General features: G+C 30.1%; 1 pseudogene; it reads left to right on the top strand.

The window, feature by feature from the left end:
• The first annotated feature begins 6,147 nt into the window (after window positions 1–6,147).
• The window catches only part of LOC108754001, a 961-nt pseudogene continuing 348 nt past the window's right edge, over window positions 6,148–6,760 (top strand).

The raw sequence follows: 6,760 nt of genomic DNA, 5'->3' as shown, positions 1-6,760 counted from the left end.
ATTTTTTTCACCAAGTTATTAAACGTTGAAGCAAAAACGATCACTTCTGCTTCAATGTTAAATAACTCGTAGTGAAAAAAACCGTACAATGTTTAATAAAAAAACAAATTAAAAGTAAAGATTCACTCTTTTAAAAATTGTAACAATTGTCGCATCTATGTGCGATTTTGATTCCACACTATAAATCTTTGTAAAATTTGTATAAAATTTTCAGATTTAACGGATATATTCATTTGTATCCGTATTGCTATATAAAAAAATCAGTTAGATCGAAATATCATTACCGATTTCAAAAGTAGAGATTTCGAGCTTTAAAATGCTTTTTGAAAAATTTCGTTCGTTATGATCATAATTGTCAATAAAATTACTCTAACTTGAAATTAAAATCGTTTAAAATTAGCGTTAAAATAGTAAAATTTAAAGTTTATGTATCTCTGCGAAAAATTATTATGAAGCGATGTTTGATAAAACCTTTTAAAGCTTAAAACCATAACTTTTAAAAGATTCAAATCATGTTTCTACATATAAATTTTATTTAAAATAATGTTAATTTGAAGAGGGTCTTGTGCAAAATTAAAAAATAAACTTTAACTTTCGTGACATACATAGAACAAAAGATCTCATCAGTTTTGTGATCATTGTTGCTTTAATGTTCAATAACTCAATGAAAAAAAATCATATAACACTTAATAAAGAGTAAATTGGAAGTAAAAATTCATTCTTTCGACTGCTGTAAACCGCATTTGTATGCGATTGTATGCTAGTTTACATCATAAAACACCGTAAATTTTGAACAAAATTTTTAGATTTTAATATTTAATTATATCCATATAATTTCCAAAAAATCAGTTAGGTCAAAATAATAATTACCTATTTCAAAAGTAGAGATTTCAAGCTTTTAATTGCTATTTTTATTTTGTGTCTGATGATTTTTTTACCGAGTTACAGTGATCTGAATTATGCAATTCTGAATGTGTCTGAAAGTGTTCTTTATCTTTTGTTGAATATTGTATTTACGCGATGAAAATGTTATTAAATTTAATGTCAAGCAATGATAAATGAGATTCAGCTGTAATTTTGCCCCTTGTTTTTAAAACAAAACGCAAAAAGAAGTTTAGAAGATTTTCCTAAACGCTCCTAAATTGAAATCGATCGCACGTACAAGACATTCGGCAGGGTTAACAATTTGGAGCACTTACTGGTACAGGATCTCAATGAACTATTTTTTTCTCTGCCGTTAACGGCAGAAAATATGAGATATTATACATTACTCTCGTACTTGTAGAATTTGGTATAGAACAAACATAGGAAATTATTGATTACATGTGCGAGAGAACGCGTCTTTATTTCCAATTATTTGAAGCACTTTCGGATACTCCGAGGATCTCAACGAACTATTTTTTCTTATTTCACCCGCAGAATATTTTTTGGGATCAGATTAGAATCCAGTTGTATTTCCCAAAAAAATTATGGATTCTGATTGGGAAATCTATGGAAATTTTGATCAGAAGTGTAATGTTTTGTAAATTAGATTCTAAACGGGAAATCTAAACAGATACTCGAATTTTCTTTTAATATAAAAACGTATTTTGTAAATTTAATTAAACAAAAATGCGTTTTACTATGTTTACATTTAGAAGAATGTAAATCAATGTGAACATTTGTGTTTCCTTTATTACATTAATAAAATAAATTATTATTTCTGTGTTAATTATTTATAAATAAATTATATAATACTGTCTACTAAATTAATTTTGTATTAATTCATACACTTTTTTAATTATTCATATTAATGTATAGTACATAATTATACTGCTTATAAATAATACTTATAATACAATTAAAGTATAAGTTAACTAATATTATTGCGAATATAATATTATTTAATTCTAAAATAAAAAATAAAAAATAAAAGGTAGGAATAATTATAACAATAATACAAACATTGTTGACTGTCTAAAGATATAAGAAAGTCATCCTTTAGTTATTATATGGATATAAGGCAATAAGATGACTAGCAGTGCGACATCTGCCGTATTTTTTTAGTGATCTTTTTTTATCGCCTGTATTCTTCACTAAAAGATAATCTTTATAACAATTTAGTCATCTTTTAGTTATTTTTGCGACAATTTTGTGCTCCCCCCTCTCTCTCTGTCTCCCCTTCTCTTTCTCCTTCCCTTCCCCCCCCTCTCTTTCTCTCTCTGGAATATTGCACGTGCATTTCGATTTTTATGAGATTTTGAATATTAATGTACTTATAATGTATCTAGTGTGAATCAGAGTCATTAAACCAGCTTTTTACCCTATGAGAAAATTATCGACTGCACGCACGTTATAATCCAATAGGTATGAAATTGACAATTTTATGATAGGATAAAAAGTTAGTTCAATGACTCTGATTCACCCTGTAAATTAATTTATTATAAAAAATAATATTCGGGGTTTTCAGCGTTTGCTTTAATTGTAAGTGCTTTAACAGATTAAACAAAAATATTTATAAAAATTTATTATTAGAAAAATTTCGTTGTTCATTATTCTATTATGTCTTAATATAAAAATCTATAAAGAGATACTTATTGATTGATATGAAAATATAATAAGTAAAAATTATATGCCTCCACTCCTGTTACATCGACTCTACGCATGATAAGTCAGTTATTGATTTCGATCGGTGCATTATTACATAAACGTTTCGACTCTGATTCGAGTCATATCTCAGAGGTGTTAGTAATTATACCGACGAGATACTATTAAAGACCGACATCCTTACGGAAGTTCGCATCCTTGAAAATATTGAAGTGATTAAGATTAAAAAACTGATAATATTGTATTAATTTTATGATTTATTAGTTTAGTAGATGTATTTATACATTTAGAACTCAATAATACTCGATTTTTCTTTAAAATTGATTTGAGTGCCATCATCAAAGTTTGATTATTAACAGAGATGATAACTGCAAAGAAAAAATTGTAATTTTTTTGCGATATATTCTATAGGATATTATAGCTTTATGCATATTTATTTATGAAACATTTATATAATAAAAAATCATGAATTTAATAATGCATGAGCCAAATATTTATGTTAATAATAGCAAATTTATATATAATTATTGATAATGTCAGCGTTCTTCAATTACCTCCGAGCCCTTTTTATATCGTCGGAAATGCCCAGAGGTGACGGTCTTTAATAATATCTTGATAGTAATTATAACACCGTTATTATAATACCGTTGTGCAGCTTTTTTATCATGTAACTGATTCGTTAAAACGAAACGCGTTAAAAATTAGAGATTAATAGCTGCTGGTTCTTTCGCAAGAGTGAGAACATTGCCATCTAGTGGACTCGTAAAAACCACGTATCAGAAAATAACGAGCCACCGAGCAGGATTATGGTTGTGCACAGGATTGTGTATCTACGCGTAAATTTTAATATTCTACGTTTAGGGGAAAATGAGTGAATTGTACGCATCTAAGGGAAATTTACTGTCCTGAAATGGTTTCCCAAGTTTAAAGCGATATCAGTATGGAAATAGAAACTATAAACATTCTTCTACTATTACGTATACGTATCCTCTCTTGGTGAAAAGTTTTCTCATAATTTTTTAATAAATTGAAACATTTTTCAGAAATACTCAGAAATATTCGGACAGTTTACATCTTCTCTCAGAATTTTTCATATAAGTGAATTTTGAAATATTCTAAAATTTCTCATTCACCATAATTTGAAAAATATTTTTAAATTTTTTAGATTTTATAACATTTCATCAGAAATTACGCTTACAAAAAAACTTAGAAATCTTCTATTCATAATTAACATATACATATGAAAAATTCTGAGAAAACATGTAGATTTTTTGAGAAGTGTTCCAATTCATATAAAAAATGTGAAAGAGTTATAAAATTATATAGAAATTCTGAAAAGTTACATGAAAAATTCTGAGAAAAATTTAATAAACATAATTTAATAATTTATAGATTTAATAAATACTTATATAATTTTACTTATATAATACTTATACAATTTATATTTGTAATGGCAATATGTGTGTGTGCTCACATAGTTAAAATATTTAAAATGCATTATAGGAATATAATCCCAAGAAACATATAATCCTAAAGATATCACCTTATATATTTTTATAGCCTATCCTTAGATATATTCGACAATTCTACTTGGTGGGCGTAAAGACTATTTTATAATTTAATTTTTAATTCCTTTTTATATCTTTATTATATAAAACATATTAGTGATACATTTTATAATATAGTCTCCATAATTTATATAGTATATATTGTTTACGTAACAAAAGACACGTAAAAACATTACAGAGATTTCACGTAAGTAATCCGTGTAGATATAATCTTAAAATCCAGGGTACGCCACCGAAATTATTTTTATATCATGAGCACGTCTTCTGAAAAGAAATATAATAATTCTTAGGAGTTGCTCACAATGAAAGGAACAGGGAACAGAGAATACGAATTTCAACCTAGCAGAAACTGTATTCTACAAAATGATTTCTGACAGTTTAAAATTTTTCTTCTCTATTCCCTATTTCCATTTCCTTTTGTGCGCAGTCTCTTGTTCTCTGTTCCTGTTCCTATTCTCTGCTTTTATTTCTTGATTGTGCGTAGCCCCTAAAGTCGATGGCATACGATGCTTGTTTTCCTGCTGAATTCCTAGCTGAAATAGAATCTTACCATCGTGTTAGCTGTAGTACTGACAGTGCCAGCATCTATAGTTTTAAAAAAGCCGTTTTTTTTTCGAATTGTAGAAAGAAAACTACAATTTTTTTTTTTTCAGAAAAAAGCAAATATAGCAGATCTTACGAACGCACATAAATTTTTTCAATGAATTTTTCTATCGGAAAGGAACCGAAAGGAAAATCTGCGGAAAAATTGAAAAAAAAAAAAACAATTTTTTCCAAAATTTTTAAACTGTACTAGCATCCCAGTTAATAGCGAGTTAATTTAGCGAGCATCTTTTTATCTTTATGGCTCCCGCAGGCGATACTCGCAGACACACTCGCGATACGACTAGTATCGAATGTAGTAGTGTGATGAAAGGTAGGAGAAGGTTCCCCCATTTAATCTAACAGGGCGTTGCTAAATTTCAGCTTGCACGTGGTGGGAACGAGTAGGGGATTCAGGGGAATATTGGCATCTATCCTTTATTATTTTCGCTCTGTCCCGCTCTACCGAGACGGAGATGGAAGCGTTTCGACTCACGAGCAGTGTTGGACAGGTCTGCCCTAATAGAATAAAAGTTTGATTAATGTGTAGTTATAATTCCGTTTAAAAGAAAAAGGACAAAGGATCCCGCGCTAATCCTATATGAAATTAGGTTCCGGTGAGATCAAATGATTTTCTCATATGTTATAGCTTATAACCTGCTAAACAAAACATATAAATTTTAGCGCAAAAATATGAACAGTTTTCTTGTTCGATTCATCTACAGTCGCTGACACATTTCACCATAAAATACTTCTAAACGGCTGACTTAAAATGGATAAAATTTAGTGTTTTGAGATACTAAAATTTAGAGTTTTTGAGATTGATGACGCTAATTTAGAAATCCAATGATCGTTGTAATTTATCGCATGAATTAGGCCGAATGACATATCGTTTCGTCATTTTTTACATCAACGATGTTTCTCATAGAAATATCAGGTGGATAACGGTAATGGGAATCCTGTAATAAAAATAATAATGATACGCATTCAGTTATAATTATATTCCAGCGGACCGAATTTGTATGCATATTATTAATTTCGAACGCGGCGCATCAATGTTCGCCAATAAATTAGCCGCTCTAGGTGTGCAATTATATTCGTCCAATAATCGTTTACCTTCGTCGTTTGAAACTTAAAACGTTTGTGTATGCATATTTGTCGCAGAATGCTTTTAGCACAGGCTTTATTACCATGATGACGTGAAATAGGCCTTACCTCATCCGCACGCAATGTAAATCAGCAGTGTGTATATTAGCGATCTGTTGTCGATTTCATCGGTGTTTTTTCAAGAACAGTTAATTATAAGATCGCCAGCGGCTAAACTGCACAAACTGTTTGCGACATCTCTTTTATATACCTTAAACGAGTATATAGCGTTGATTCAGAGATTGTACACGTCGCATACACGTCGATGCGTTTGTCTGCGTGCCTAATATCTCGACGGTCGCGGTGGCTTAAACTGCCTGCGGGCGAGTAGACACCCCATCTGCACCCATCGCTGCTACGTTGCGGCCAAGCACCAGTTATTACCCTCTCATCTTCTCATTCATACATAAAGCGTAAATTTATTTTGAACTACACTGAATCCATATCATTGTTATTTGAGCTGGCGCTGATGAAATGTCCATCATCGCTCAATAAAACCCGGATCTGCGAATGTCTGCAAAAATTAATCAAGCGCAAATATAACGTTTTCATTTGCACAGCTGCAGGTGAGCGATGAGCGCTTTTCAAAATCGTTATATGTAAATCGACATAAAAAGTGTTTAGTAGAAATGTTAAAACGCAAGTTAAACCGAAAAATCATGAATACGTTGTACTGCACTGTTTGCTGAAAATGTAAAATACACGTTATACATTTTATCATACATTCTATTTGAAATATTTTGGTTTTATATTCAGATATATTCACAACGGTTTTGACGTTATGTGTACTGAGTACACATTGTGCTGCCGACAAAATATAATACGCTGAAAAAGATATCATGTGTGTATCAAAGAAAAATCTTTGTTACTCTTGTAAG

The sequence above is a fragment of the Trachymyrmex septentrionalis genome, unplaced genomic scaffold (genome assembly GCF_001594115.1).
Source record: "Trachymyrmex septentrionalis isolate Tsep2-gDNA-1 unplaced genomic scaffold, Tsep1.0 scaffold74, whole genome shotgun sequence".
In the NCBI taxonomy this organism is placed as follows: Eukaryota; Metazoa; Arthropoda; class Insecta; order Hymenoptera; family Formicidae; genus Trachymyrmex; species Trachymyrmex septentrionalis.
The sequence above is the reverse complement of the archived record's forward strand: the minus strand, read 5'-3'. Positions and strand labels throughout refer to the sequence as shown.